Here is a 15,467-nt window from a genome sequence, read left to right on the forward strand (position 1 = left end):
GAAGCCTTTAATCATAGTTTCCAGCTATTCCAGTGCTTGCCATGGTGGAAAGGACAAGGGATACAATGAGTACCATGGAATCTTCCTTTGTGTTCCTTCCTAAAAGAACACTGGACTTTTCAGGTAGATCCTGCTCCCCAGAAAAACCCATGTAATTAAGGATGCTAATTCCAACTACAGAGGTAAGCCTGATTAGGTTATGATAAGGATCGCAATTCCTCCCTGTCCTCCTTATTTGTTAGTTTAGGAACTGAGGCTTAATCCAATAAAACTTGGCAATCCAAGGCCATTGTTATTGGTCCAAAGTAAGACAGAATCAATCAAATCAAACAACTTTTTTTCTTTTTTTTAATAATTGACAAGTTTTCTCTCATCTTTCTGAGGTTAAAAAAAAAAAAAAAAAAGCCTAGGGCACCTGGGTGGCTCAGTTGGTTAAGCTTCCTACTCTTGGTTTTGGCTCAGGTCATGCTTTCAAGTTTCCTGAGGTGGAGCCCCACATTGGGCTCTGAGCTGACAGTGCAGAGCCTGCTTGGTATTCTCTCTCTCCCTTCCCCCACTCATGCTGTATGGTCCTCCCTGTCAAAATAAATAAACTTTAAAAAAAATCATTAAAAAAAAAAAGCCTAAATCTTGCTGGAATGTTCTTGTAAACAAGATATAACTAACCTAAAATCAAAGCTGATACACCAAATAGAGAATAAAGAGAATTGTAGGGAAATGGCACCAGAGCCCTAATTCTAATGCATGCATATTCTACTAGAATTAATTCTGTAGGGCTGCCATAACAATGTGTCACCAATGGATGGTTTAAAATATAAGAACTTACTGTCTTACAGTTCTAGAGGTCAGAGCTCCAAATCAAGGCATAGATATGGCCATGTTCCATCTGAAGGCACTAGAGAATAATCTGTGTCTGATCTCTCTCTTAGTTTCTGTTAGCCTCGGTGTTTCTTGCCTGGTAGATACTTGTCTTCTCATTGTCTTATTTACAAATATGCATATCTGTCTGTCTCTATGTAAAAATATCCCTTTTTTATAAGGACACCAATATACCAGATTTGAGCCCACACTAATAATTTCATTTTAACTTGATTACCTTCATGAACACCCAAATTCAAATAATGTAACATTCTGAGGTACTAGGGGTAAGAACTTCAACATTTTTTTCTTTTTTTTTTCTTTTTTTTTTTTTTTTAGAGGACACAATTCAACCTATAAAAATACCTTTCTGTTGAATTTCCTGTTATTCAAAGAGCATATAGTCTTATATTTTATTCAAGTCTGGGTTTCAAGTTTCTTACAACCCATAGTCCCACACTTAATTCAAAGGCTATATAAGCAGTTAACAAAGTAGACTTTTGCTGTCTATGGTTGAGAGCGAAATTTTCCATCCATAGTAACTCAAAACTAAAGGTTCACAATCTTATTAGGAGGCTAGGCATTGTTACAGGTGAAGGGGAGAAGAATCTGCCATCTAAAATATGCATAAGGATTATTTTAACATATGGATTATTTTGAGCTTGTTATTTCTTTAAGATATAGCAGACACAGGAAAAACTCTGAAAACCAAGTAGAAGTTACCCTTTTATAAGAGATATTTATATTTATAAGGGAAATTTCCATTTGTAAGAGTGTCTTCATCTGTAACAGGAAGAGGAAGATGACTAAATCTCTAGAAGCCCTTATCAGTGGGGAAGGCTATGACCTACATCTTCATAACAATCTAACCCTCAACAACCTCCTGATAGCCTCCCATACCTGGCTGTTTTGCCCCCCAATATTTTGACAGTATTTAAGGTGGTGTTTTGAGCCATTTTGGAGAGTTATTTAGTTTTCTGGATATCTCCCATGTAAACAGAAGGGCTATTTTAAAGCCCAAAATAAAATGAATTCATTTATTTTGAATAGATATGTATATGCTCAGTTGAATTTAACAAAATTATTATAAGTGAATCAGAGAGAATGAGTAGAAGCAACTTTTACCATCTCATTTATTTTGCTAATGGCATTATGTTTGTCCTGAAGCAGTAAATTCAAATCTAAGATTATATTAGGGCCAACTGAGTCTCGTGAGTGAGCCTGAACTGGAATAAAGGGTTAGATAGAAATGTTCTTTATACACTCATGTACAGTAGCTTGCCAATATTCACAACCACCATGTTGACCAATGCTCTTGGGCCTTCTCTTCAAGGATTTGCATACCAAACATAGGGTAAGTCTAAGAAAATCATGACTATTGATGTAGGAAACAAAGGCAAATGAAAAATTAAATTTCCTGACTGTCTACAGCCCACTGACAAGTCCTTGAAACAGGCAGAGTGACCTTCTCTGGGAACTCAGCTGCCTCAGTGTGGATACTTGCTAAGGACAAAAGGCAATCTTAGCCCGACTCCCCAGTATCGCGTAAATCTACTTTAACATATAAAAATTCCTTTGGAAACTTCCTTTATCTTTACCTTCCCAGGATATAGGTTGGCAATCATACTCCAAGCTTAGGGCTCCCTGCTTATACATCTAAAGGATCTCATGACTGAGGTTTTACTAGACAGTAATAAGTGACCTTTTCCTAACAATAGCAAGCCCCCTCAAGGTCCTGGAAACCTTGCTTCCAAAATTCCTTAGAGACTTAGCGGTCCTAACCCTCTCCCAACTTGAAAGTATATAATCAGTCAGCTGTCACAACCACAGTGCATGCAGCTGTTTCTGCTGCTGGGTCCTGTCCCCGTGCTTTAATAAAACCACCTTTTTGCACGGAAGGCATCTCAAAAATTCTTTCTTGGTCATCGGTTCTAAACCCCAACATTTCCACATCAACTATGACACATTTACTTCTGGGAGTCAGAGTTAGAATTGCAGGCAGCTCTTGGACCATTCCATTATAACAAAGCAGTCACTTGTACTAACCATTCCCTCAATAATATGCAAAGTCACTCATGGTATAGTTTATTTCTTAGATAACTTAACTGATCACAGCTTATTTCATAGTTCATTTAACCTATTAATATTCAAGGGAAAAGGTTTTATTCATAAAAGTGTGATCTTTGAATTAGAGATTTGGGGTGTTTAGTATTTGAACAGATTATACCCTTTTCTTTGTAGCATATTTTTTTCTACTATTTTAGTCATGGATACATTAGATGTGAGGATAAGCAAATTACTGTTTTTCCAATTATGTATAATTTGTAAGTATCCTAAACATAAAAACACCTTATCTGTTAAAGACTCTTAGATAATACTTCAGAAATGTAAAAAATAAAACAAAACAAAATAAACCCCCCAAACCTAAACTTTACTTGTGGATATTTTTAAAGAGTACAGGTAATATGAAAATACCTTACAAAATTCAAATGAAAGTATGCATGATTATTAGATAATTTAGAATAACAGGCAAAAATCTTAGTCTCAAGATATCAATACATTCAGGGGGAAAAAAACTTAGGATTAAGGTATTGCTCAGATATTTTTATTCTTTCTAATGTTAGTGTTGAGTATCAACCAATTAAACAGTCTTCATAAATCTCTATGTTAGATGCTTCTAGTATTCTATTTGTTTGACATTCCACATGCAAGGACTATGAAGAGGTACCATTGCATAATGGTTTTGCTTCAATAGCTTTCTCCACCAAAGTGAAAACCTCCTAAAATGGCCCTGAAATTTGTGATAATAACACATTTCATTTATGCCCTCAGCTTTCAAGTCCTGACTTTATATTTGCTTTATAATGTTGAATTGAGAGTTTATTGCTCAAAGGAAAATCAAAATGGGAGGAAAGAAAACAGGGGAGAAAAAGAAAACCACTTTCTAAATCCAAATTGACTCAGACACTGTCCCATCCACAAATTCTCTCCTCCTAAAATAATGCACTGTCTTCTACTTACTCAAAGTGCCATTACTGAGTTTCTGTTTGAATTAAATACAGGTCAGCTTGTGTGTATAAAATTATCAAACCCTTACAGAAATTTAGTGTGCAATTTCAAGTGCTCAGTTTGTCCACTAGAGTGCACCGTCGTAATCTCATGAATATAAGAGAAATGTGTTGATGTTTTTTTAATGTACATAACAGAGAAATACAGTATTAAAAAACTGCATTTCTTAATTGCCACCAACTTCTAAATACATGACAAATTGCATGCAAATTAGATTTAATTTACCTAATGTTGTATGGGTTCACAAAAGGCTTTTTAAAAAGTCAACATCAAGTATTTGAAAGTTTTGTTTATATTTTTCCCATTATCAGCATAGCAATGACAGGACTTGCTTTTACTTTTTTTTTTTTTCACTTGGGAATGTGAAAATACAAAAGGAAAACAATAATTACATCTTTAGGTGGCATATATAGTGTTCATCCAAGGGTATCAGGATTTCCTTTTGATTTAAATAAGGAAAAGATGTTTGTTCATTTAAAGTACTCTCCAATGCTGCCTTCCTGTCTGACAATAAAAATGCATATTGAATTCTATAGTCACAATAGGGAAGGATAATGTATATCCTGCAATAGGAAAGGGGAAAGAAGAAAAATATATAACATGTCCCAGTGAGCAAATGAATCATAGAAATTAGAATGGAAAGGACCTATTATGCAATGAAGACTACAGCTCAGGGAAAACACAGTTCCATTTATGTTTATTTCAGATTACTCTGCTCAGCATTTATACTGTTCTTCCAACAATAGCTCTGTCTTCCCCTTTCTAACACCACACACATCCCATAATTGTCTGTAGTAGCTTTTTCCTCAGCCCGATTGAGATTACTTTGAAGGCTAAGTTCACACACTAGAGTAATTAACTACATAATTGGTCTAGAGTGAATCTTATATTGTCTTCTATGATACCGTCCTATTTCCCATCACATTACTTAATAGAAGCTGCCACTATTTCTAATGCTCAAATCGGGAGATTTAAGAGGCTGATGTATTCAGCCATAGGGGGAAAAAATGAAAGGACTAGAAACATTCTTTTCACATAGGGACCTGAAAAAAGTTTAGGGCTGCAGATTAGGTTTTGGAATGAATATCTTTCTGCTTAGGCAAAGTGGAGATTTCTTGGGATTGTAATCATCAGCCTGGGGCACTATGATCTATACCAGTGGTTCTGACATGATAGTCCCTGGACCAGCAGCATCAGTATCACCTGGCACTTACTTCTTTTCCCTTCTTGGGCCCCACTCAGCAATATTGAATCAGAATCGCTGGCAATGGGGCCCAGTGATCTGTGTCTTAACAAGCCCTCTAGGGGATTGTAATACACACCAGAGTTTGGAACCACTGATTTATACTGCTAAAGCATTTTTGAAAAAGTGGCAACATTATGACTCTCATATGATTTTAAATAATCATGTGCTGATTTATTTAACTCATTAATGAGAGGGATGGTAAGATGCCATAACCAGTTCAAACACAAATTCAAATAACTATACATACCTAGATAATAACAAACACTGAAATGAATGTGTAAAAGACTTAAGACTACTAAATTCACTGGGCAGTAGTCAACTGTACTCATCAAGCACAATCCGTTTGCTTTTCTATGGATCATCTGTATTATTATTAGTTTTCTGCCACCAGTTTTCTATATCAGGGTTATAAAGTAGCCATAGTCACTTTGGGAATGGTACCCTAGGCAAGACAGTGAGGTTTTTTTTTTCTTATTATATATATATATATATATATATATATGCATATAAATCTTTTATATATATCTTTTCTTGACAGTTTAGAACACTTTAGCTCACATAAAGCTTAGTATGGTTAAACATCATTCATCTTGGAATTCTTGTCCTCCTAACTCAAAATTCCCATTTTTATGCCTATCTTTGCCTCTGATCTACTCCCAGTTGACATCACTTAATGAGTTAATACTGAGGGAACATGGAATAAGGGGGATAAAATAGTATGTCTTTTTTTTTTTTTTTTTTTTTTTTTTTTGGCATGATCTGAGCATTGGATGTCCTAAGAATGAATGTGAGAAACACTTCTGGAAATAGAATCCCATGCAGTGTCTTGAAATTTTAGTGTAGCAAGTAACTTAGTATCATTTGCAGATTATCTGCAGGGCAGAGAAAGTCTGCTAAATGGGCAGTAGAAATCTATCCTATAAAGGCAATAAGTTATAGCAAATAAAACAAGTATCCTAATATGTTATTGTATGCAATAAGGTCAAGGTTTGAAAAAAAAAGAATTTAGTAAATTCAGCAAAATTCAAGTGTTCTACTTCTGTCATAGTTTTAACCAATTCATACTGACATAGGTACTCAACTTACAAAACTTAGCCTGTCAACAACATAGAGAGAAAAAAAAAAATATATATATATATATATTTCTCCTCCTTTCTCTTAAGAAATGTATTCCACTTAATAATAACTGCCAATCCCAAGCTAGGTTTAATTATGCCTTCAAAGCATCTATTGAAGAGGAGGGACCAGTGCAGTATAGTAATGAAGGGAAACAAAATTTGCCACCCTAAAACATGACTCTGCCACCAGGGTTATTTTAGGCTACTTGTGAGTAGGAAAGAGCAGACAGGAAAAAACTCTGAAAACCAAGTAGAAGTTAACCTTTTGTAAGGGACATTTACATTTATAAGAGAAATTTCCATTTGTAAGAATGTCTCCATCTCTGTAATAGGAAAAGGAGGATGATTACATTTTTAGAAACTGTATCACTGGAAAAGGCAAGGATCTGACAACATGCCCTTGTTTACTGTGCTATGCCTGCAACCGTCCTGTAACTGGCTCTGACCCTACCCCAACCTCACCCCATCAGCCTCAACACCTTTAGTCTTTAGCTAGTGGTGGCTTCGGCGATATTTGGGAGTCACTCTGTTTTCCTGGCTATCTCCCATACATACATGGTATTAAGTTTCTGATTGTCTTTTGCATGTTAATCTGTTAATTTTATATCACAGAGAGTCTCAGTCAAGAACCTAGAAGTATAGAGAGAAAATTATTATGTTTTTTTTCCCTACAGTGGAACAAAATAGTTATGAAAAACCAAACCAGAATTTGGGGCATGAGGTTAGATCCAGATCTATTACTAATTAGTCTACTAGTTAATCTAGTAATTAGTAATTAGTAATTAGTAGTAATTAGTACTTACTAACAGATCATTTAGTAAGATCCTTCAGTCTCAGTTTTTATATCTTTGAATTGAGGAGACCTCTACTGTATGGCAGAAAATTGTGTATATCATAAAACAATAATTAAGTTCTAACACCAGACAAGTGAGCATCATATGCACGTGTAGGGAAGAAAAACATTTTTTTTCCTACTACCCTTAGCTACCCTTCTAGCTAACGCCCCGCAAATTAGACTTTAAAAAGACAGATTAATAAGAGAAAAGCATAAAACATTAATTTAATATAATTTTTATGACCAGGAAATGACTCAGAAAACAGTTAAACCTGAATTTTTAATTTTTAAAATGTAGGTTTAATGAATTATGGGAAGTTGTAGAAAAACATGATAGGACAAAAGATTAAAGTCTGTTCATTTGGATTCCAATTGGTGTCTCACTGTCTTTGGAGAAAAAGAAGTTTCTTTCCTCCAGGTATGGAGAGGACACCTCTCACAAGATGGTGATATGACCTGCTTCAGGAGAGAAGGGAGAGGTTAGAGTCCTTTCTTCATCTGCATTTCTCAAGTTCCTTCAGTTTAAAATATCTAATATAGGGATGCCTCGGTGGTTCAGTTGGTTGAGCATCCAACTCTTGATTTTAGCTCAAGTCATGCTCCCAGGGTCATGAAATACAGCCCAGCATTGGGCTCTGAGCTGGACGTGGAGCCTGCTTAAGATTATCTCTTTCTTTCTGCCCCTCTCCCCACTCAAGCTCTTTCTCTGTCTAAAATAAAAGGTAAAAATAATAATAATAAATATCTAATATGCCAGATGTCATATTTTGGGGTAGCATGTTTTGAATTCCATCACACCTGATTATAAATATATGAAATTTGGAAAGTTATGGTCCAAAAATGTCAAAACTTTAAGATATTGAACCTGAGGTTTGAAGGTGGCTGGAAAGTATTCCATATTTCTTGCAATCTAACAATACCATCTAGTTGAGAGAAAGTGTGAGTAGTAATACAACACACACACACACACACACACACACACACACACACACACAGAATCTCCAGTTTACAGTGGATAGTCCTCAACTTACAAAACTCAAAAACATCTACTATTAGCCAATTTTAGGATTAAAACATCCCTTCATGGATGTTGATATAAATAATGTAAAAACACATCAAATCTCTTCCCTCAACCATCATAAAATTCTCATGTTTCCCAGGATATTTTCCTTAGCTTGTAGTGAATGTCCCTCCCTTATTTTCAGTTAGTGAGATCTTTTTCAGTCTTCAATGTATAATTTAAAATACTTTTTTTGGAATTTTCTTTGTCTACTGCTCATCTTTATAAGACTTAGTCCTCTCTCTTTGTTTCTGTTAAAAATTCTTTATACTTGGAATGGTTTTCATTTAATTCTGGCTTTTAGAAACAGTGAGCTGTCTAAATATTTATCACTGACTCAATTGTGAGATTTTTTAGAGGAAGGACTAGGGTGTATTAACTTATAACCTTTCTGCCCAACAGAGTACTTTATGTTTGCCGAATTTGGATGATAGATATTCCAGAATCCAGTTGACCTCAAAAATGACAGAAACTATAATAAGACTAGGTTTCCTATTCTCTCATGTCTCTCAAGAGGGGAAATATATTTTTATCTTTGATACCTGTTTTCTTTTGTTTTTTCACTGAATTCAAACTCATTTCAGTCAGATAATTGTAGTTAATGATACTTTCTTTCCTTCCTCCATTCCTTCCTCCTTCCCTGTCCCCTTTTTTCTTCCTTCCTTCCTTCCTTCCTTCCTTCCTTCCTTCCTTCGTCCTTCCTTTTGTATTTTTACTAACAGCATCATCAAGAATTCCACAAAGTTGACTCTCTCCAAGAAGCTCAGAGTAGGTTTGGTCTTATTATTCCCAGATTGTCCTCTTTCTCGAAAAAAAGGAAATGAGCTTTAAAGACATTAAGCAGTTAGTCTTCAAAAACCATGAGACAAAAGATTTGATCTGCTATTTCATGGTCCAGGTCAGTGTCCTACATATTAAAGCAGAATGCTAAACTGAAATTCTAGTTCTACAATTACTTCCTGCTAACTTAAGAGTTCATGCAACCAATAGCTGACTTAAATTGTAACATTTAATTAAGAACCAGAGAAATCCAATTAGGTATAAAAAGATGTTTTCAAATATACACAATAATATGCCTTTCTTAGAATGCTGCACTGTCTTCTCTAAATTTTAAAATGAATTTCTCTGCCTATTATTCTGCTGTGGTTTGAATTTAAAAAAAAAAAGAGTGGGGGGAGGTGTTTTGCAGGGATCCAGAAACTCATCATTTCCAGTTTGCACATATTTATTGCCTGAGAACACAACTCTAATCCAAGGTAACTGGTGCAGAGTTGCATAGTCAATGGATCCATGGTTGTTTTCTGTCATTGGCCACTAGCCCTATAAAAGTTAGAATTTCAACAAAAAACAAAATACCATGCAGCTTTGTCACAGTCAGATGGTTTTACTTTTCATGCTTGAAGCAGGAACTCCATTAGGCTTTTTTCCTGGGAGAAGGCCTATTTTATTTGCTTGCACCACTAGACCATTGGATTTTTGTTATCGTGCTCTACCATTTTCATTACAAATAAAATCAAATTTTTGGTCTGATACATTTGAATCCCCAGGGCCTGACAGGAAATATCCACTTAAAGAATTTACAGATTGCTATAGTTATGAAGGCAGACCTCAAATATCTACCAAGATATGGAAGAGCTAAAAGGCAAGAAACACTGTGAAATTCAACCAAGATACAAAAAAATGAGGTGGGCCTGGTGATTTTTTTCCTTAAATATTTTCCCTAAAAAACTGAGAAAGAATGCACTTGCCAATGATTAAGAGAGCTAGGGAATTTTATCATGACCAATTCCATTTGGGGGGCTGGAAGACTGGTCTCTATTTCAGATCGATTTCTTACTTATTACCAGTCTTTTCATGTTACTGGTATCATAAAGCAAATGAAGCCAATGCAAATTTCCAGAAAGCATTATTTTAGAGATTGCACAGAAGCAACTATGTTTTTTCTCATCCAAAAATATTCAACTTTCTGGATGTTAATACCTCCTAGCAAAGTGTCAATTCTCTTGGAACATAAAGTGAAATATTTGTTTCCAGTAATGCAAGCAGTCTATTCAGTGACCTCTTGGTTCTTTTGCCAACTCTGGAGGATATTCCTCCTTCTCAACATCAGCCAATGATTTTAAAAGGAGAGACAACAAAGCTTTGCTACCAATATAACCTCATATTTCAGAACCCTCTCCTTTGTCCTGTAAATGCTTATCTATTTGCATACAAAGAAGCAATAGCAAATTTAACACTTATTTCAAAGGCTTCCTGATCCACAACCAAGGTTCTATTGTTCATTTTTTTGGAGGAGAGGCCCCTTAACCACTTCATTAACCTAAACCATTAATTATACTTTTATTACAAGGCTTCAATGAATAAATACATAATCATCTATATGACTCACTTTGACCTGCTTCATACCTTTCATAGAATAAGCAGAAAATGGGGTACCTCAAAAGCTGTTATTTTCTACATGAAATCATGCCCTAGTAGCAGGACTTCTTCCTGAGTGTCTTCTACATGGCATTAGCAGGCATTGCAGTGCCCGTTAAATTTCTTCAATGCAATGTGCCTGAAGGACCAAAAAGGTGCTTTCCCTGAGTCTGAGGTACCCAAAACAGTTATGCTCCTCAGCATTTCTACTAAACAAAAGCTAGTTTTCAATGTTTTGTCATTATGCGCTTATTTTCCTTCTGTATTATTTCTGGTTTCACCACTACTATGTTTACTGCCTTGTATATTGAAGATTTCACAATACTTGTATTGTCTTAGGTTCCTTGAGTCCCTGGATGTTGGAATAAGATGCTTCTTATAGAAATGTCACTCCTAATCTAAACTCTAACTTTGATACAAGAGTTGGGTTGTCATCCTGAGAAAAAAAAAAGGAGCTTAGGCTTCATAGATGCTCTTTAGAGTGTATTCATCTCCAAACAGGAAAAAGAAATTTGGATATTTGGCAGTGCTTATGAGGACGCGGCTGGTGGCACTATTCTCTCCAAGCAAGTATTGAATGGATGCCCCAGGATAAAATTAGGACTGCAGTGCTTGGCGCTGTGAATCATATGAAACAAAATAACCAAAACCCTATGCTTCCAACCAATTTATAAATCTACAGATCCTTTGGAGGAGAACGGTACCATTTACCTCCTGTTATTTCAATTTGGCAAAAGTAGCTCTCTCTTAGCTGGATTTTATATTCTGTTGTTGTGTAGTAACAATAAATAGCTAAAATTATAATGGTACCTGTTTCTAAAGAGCCTAATGGATTTTATCATTTTTTCCCATTTGAAAAAATCTTTTCTCCAATGGCATACATCTTCCACAGAGCACAAACGTGATTTTAACTTTACTCATGTGGAAACTTGTCACAAAGGAAAAAAAAAAAAAACAGTGAAGTTTCTGATAATCCTAATAATAACACCTAAAATTGACTTCTTTTTATATGTCAGCACTTACATACATGATCATTAATCCTAAAACTCTGCAAGGATGTTATTAGCTGCTTAGGCTTAATAGGGAATGAGGCTCAGAGAGAATGATTTGGCCACTCTATTCTCTAATGGTACAGACAGAACTCAAACCAAATTCTTTTTTACTCCAAAGATTATACTTTTCTATTATTCATTACTCATATCCCCACCTCCCACCCCAGTGTGCAAATAAAATTACTTAACTATCTTTCTAGATAAAAGAATCATGACTGCATAGCATTTACTTGTTTCTCTAATGTAAATACACCCACCCTGGCCAATTTCAAGTTACCAATTACAAACTTTTGAACATGGAGTTGAAAATAGATGTTAATCAAGTGGCTCTTGGGCTCTTTGGTGCTAAGTGCCTATAGCACGAACTGGATCAAATTCAAACTTTTTCCTTCCGTAGTTATGATGTAATCTTGTGTTTCTCTGCTCTATATCTTCTAGGTCTGGTGACCAGGAATTGATTTAACTGATCTACTGAAATTAACAACAGTTTCCAGAAACACTATTAGTTTTTAGAGTTGTTTATGCTTTATGAGAAGGCTATCAGATATAGGGGAAAGCACACTAGACAAGGAATGAGAAGAACTGATATTCAGTTTAAGTTCCAAATCCCACTTGCTGGTTGGTTAGAAGTAGGAAAGGTGAAAAACATTCTCCTTTCCGAACCTTGGCTTTCTTACCATGCCGAGGAAAATGGTAACTCCTCTGTTAACTGCCTTCAAGGTGAATAACATAAAAGGTAATCCACCCTGAAATATTTAATAAATAATAATATGATTAACAAAAGTATAGAACATAATTGATATCTATGACATTATTCCTTTGTGTTAGTCTGTCACACACTCTATATCCTTTCACATAACAAGTAATTTCATCTACATAATATAGAGAGTGTATCTCACACAATACAGACTCAAAGAATAAAATAACTGACTATATTTTTAACCAGCAAACCAAGTTCCTCTACATTTTTGAGCTCCTCTGGGCCAACTCTTGGAGAGTAATTAATGTAACTACAAGCACTGTTAATGCACCTTCTAACATTGTGTGTATTAATTCCACCAGGATTGAACAAGCATTTTTATTACCAAGTTGGAGCAGAAGGGAAGGGCATTAACAGTGGAAACAGCATGAAAAAGTAAGAAGAATGAGCACAAAAACATGCTCTCCCCTTTTTGCATATTTGTTTAGCATATATGCTGGTTTTGTATTTTTGGCCCCTTAAAATACACCCAGCATATCCATAAAGTATAAGAGGTAACTGAAATCAAAAATATCCTTTGCATCTGTGGTCTGCTTTCACTCTCAGCTTCAGATTATTTCCACTATATTAACCAGCTTCTTTATCAGTATAATCTTTACTCATCAATACTGTGTGTGCACACGTGCACTGTTTTGGTTGCCAGATCTCTTTTAGACGTTTGGATTTGTCAGCTTTGTTTTGTTCTGTCATCTCAAGTTTAGACCCTTCATCTCTTCACAAAAGGCTTTCATTGTTCTGCTTAACTTGTGAACACTGTATGGCTTCCACCTATCTCTCAGAGAAGAGAGATAGGACATCTATCCTGACCTCCTCACTATAGTCAGGCTGGAGGTGGTAACACAATGGGAAGAACCCCAGACTATAAGAAGGCAACAAAAGTGGAGAGGCTTGTCTCCAACAGAGTGCAAACAAAAGATACTCCCTTTATGATTCTCAATTATAATTCTAAGAGCATGAGCACCTGCAAAAAGTCATACTGTGAACATTAGCCCCTTCCTGGTTTGCGACAATGTATTATGCCAGCCTCCCTATTGGAATTGGATTTTCTCCTCCACATACCAATTCCAAACTACCTGACCATTTGTCAGTTATGAATAGTTCTAGTGGAGTTGCTCCCTGGATTTCTCTTGGGAGAATGATGTTTTCCTTTCTTTCACAAAACCACATGCAGTTATTCAGATTTATAGTGTGCAAGTCTGCCAAATGAGTAGGTGAGTAGATGGCTGGGTTAGCACTCAAACTAATCATCCACTGACACTTTGCCTTTGACCCCAATAAAAGAAGATCTTTATTTCTTAATTAATTTTATTATAAAATAGTGGTATTTCCAATAGATAATGACTCTTGTTCTTTGTTTCACAAAGAGAGAAATAACCAAGAATCAGAAGCCGTACTCCTTGATATTATGACATCTCTTGAGAAATGAACAAGCTAAGATATTTCAGTATCTTGTTGGTTTCAATTTTTCACCATTTTGAAATAATTAATGCCAACGAAATTATGTGTTTTATAAAGGAAGAAATCCTATGTAGTTAGTGCTCAGCATACTTATATTAAAAATATCTAGCATTATAATAGATACATGGTATAAATAGTGCAGGAGGATACTGTATTAGTTTGCTAGGGCTGCTATAACAAAATACAATGGACTTGGTAACTTAAGTAGCAGAAATTTATTTTCTTACAGGTCTGGAGTTTCCAAGTTCAAGATCAAGGTATTGGCAGGTTTGGTTTCTCCTAAGGCCTTTCTTTTTAGCTTGAAGATGGTCACTTTTTTGCTGTGACCTCACATGGTCTTTTCTCTGTGCACATGCATCCTAGTGTCTCTTCCTCTTCTAATAAGGACATCGACCCTATCAAATTACGTTTCCACCTTTGTGACATCATCTACCCATAATTGCTTTTTTTCAAATTTTTAATATATATTCATTTTTGAGAGAGAGAGAGAGAGACAGCATAAGTGGGGGAGAGGCAGAGAGAGAGGGAGAGGGACACAGAATCCCAAGTAGGCTCCAGGCTCTGAGCTGTCAGCACAGAGCCAGACATGGGGCTTGAACTCATGAACAGTGAGATCACGACCCGAGCCAAAGCCCAAGGCTTAACCGACTGAGCCACCCAGGTGCCCCTCTTTTAAAGGCCCTCTCTCTAATGACACTACACTGGGTGTTAGGGTTAACCAGTGAATTTGAGGGGAAACACAATTCAGTACTTAACAGGTACTTTCTCAAAATATGTCTGCCAGACATCCTAACTATTCTTCAAATTCAGATTCCCATACTTAAATCCAGACATACTAAATCAAAACATTTGGTGTGAAGCTTAGAAATAAGAAATATGAATAGCAATAAAATGTGATTCTTTTGCTCAAACACAAGTGGAAATTGCTCATAGAGGATGCACCAGAATATGGGCCAGTTGGTCCAGAGAGCAGTGTGTATGCTGGCTTTTCTGGCTCACACACCATGCCATCTCTACTTTAAACACTTGTCGCTGTTGTATCATTTTTGCCCCATGAAGTTTTTCAAACACTTCTATCCCCTCACTATTGACTATTTTAATTACTTAAACTGAAATCCCAAGAAATAAAATAGGTCAAAGAAAGTATTATAAATTTTTTCTAACCTCTATCTGTACTTCTTGCTCGATAAAATTAATTAAAGATAGCGTAATTCCTTCACGTTGGATTCAGCAATTTTGTAGCATTATAGATAAAATCTAGTACAATAACACTACGATAACAATAATATGAAAGATTTGCAGCTATTTACATAAGAAATTCTATGACAGAAAGTAACACCAAGAACAGTGCATTGTACATTCATTGACAATAATATCTTTGTCTCAAGTTAAAGGAAAACAAAAGAAAAATCAGGTACAGAGAACTTAAAATCACCTTATTAAATACTTCCTTAATTACTTTTTTTGTTAATGACAGAAGTAATTAGGAAAAGAATGTATTTGCTTAGTATTTTTCAAACAAATTATGAAAACAATCTTTACATCAAAGTTTCTTGTTGAATTAAAATTATTGTTACTGTTTAGTAAACTCTT

General features: G+C 35.5%; 1 long non-coding RNA gene across 2 annotated transcripts in view; it reads right to left on the bottom strand.

The window, feature by feature from the left end:
• The window catches only part of LOC122205353, a 579,915-nt gene that overhangs the window by 163,207 nt on the left and 401,241 nt on the right, over positions 1–15,467 (bottom strand). The window contains exon 4 of one of the 2 annotated variants that reach the window (XR_006196014.1): positions 12,334–12,402. The exons of the other annotated variant lie outside the window; for it this stretch is intronic. This is a non-coding gene — a long non-coding RNA (uncharacterized LOC122205353). The remainder of the gene's footprint in view (positions 1–12,333; positions 12,403–15,467) is intronic. 2 annotated transcript variants of the gene reach the window in all.

The sequence above is a fragment of the Panthera leo genome, chromosome D4 (genome assembly GCF_018350215.1).
Source record: "Panthera leo isolate Ple1 chromosome D4, P.leo_Ple1_pat1.1, whole genome shotgun sequence".
Lineage (NCBI taxonomy): Eukaryota > Metazoa > Chordata > Mammalia > Carnivora > Felidae > Panthera > Panthera leo.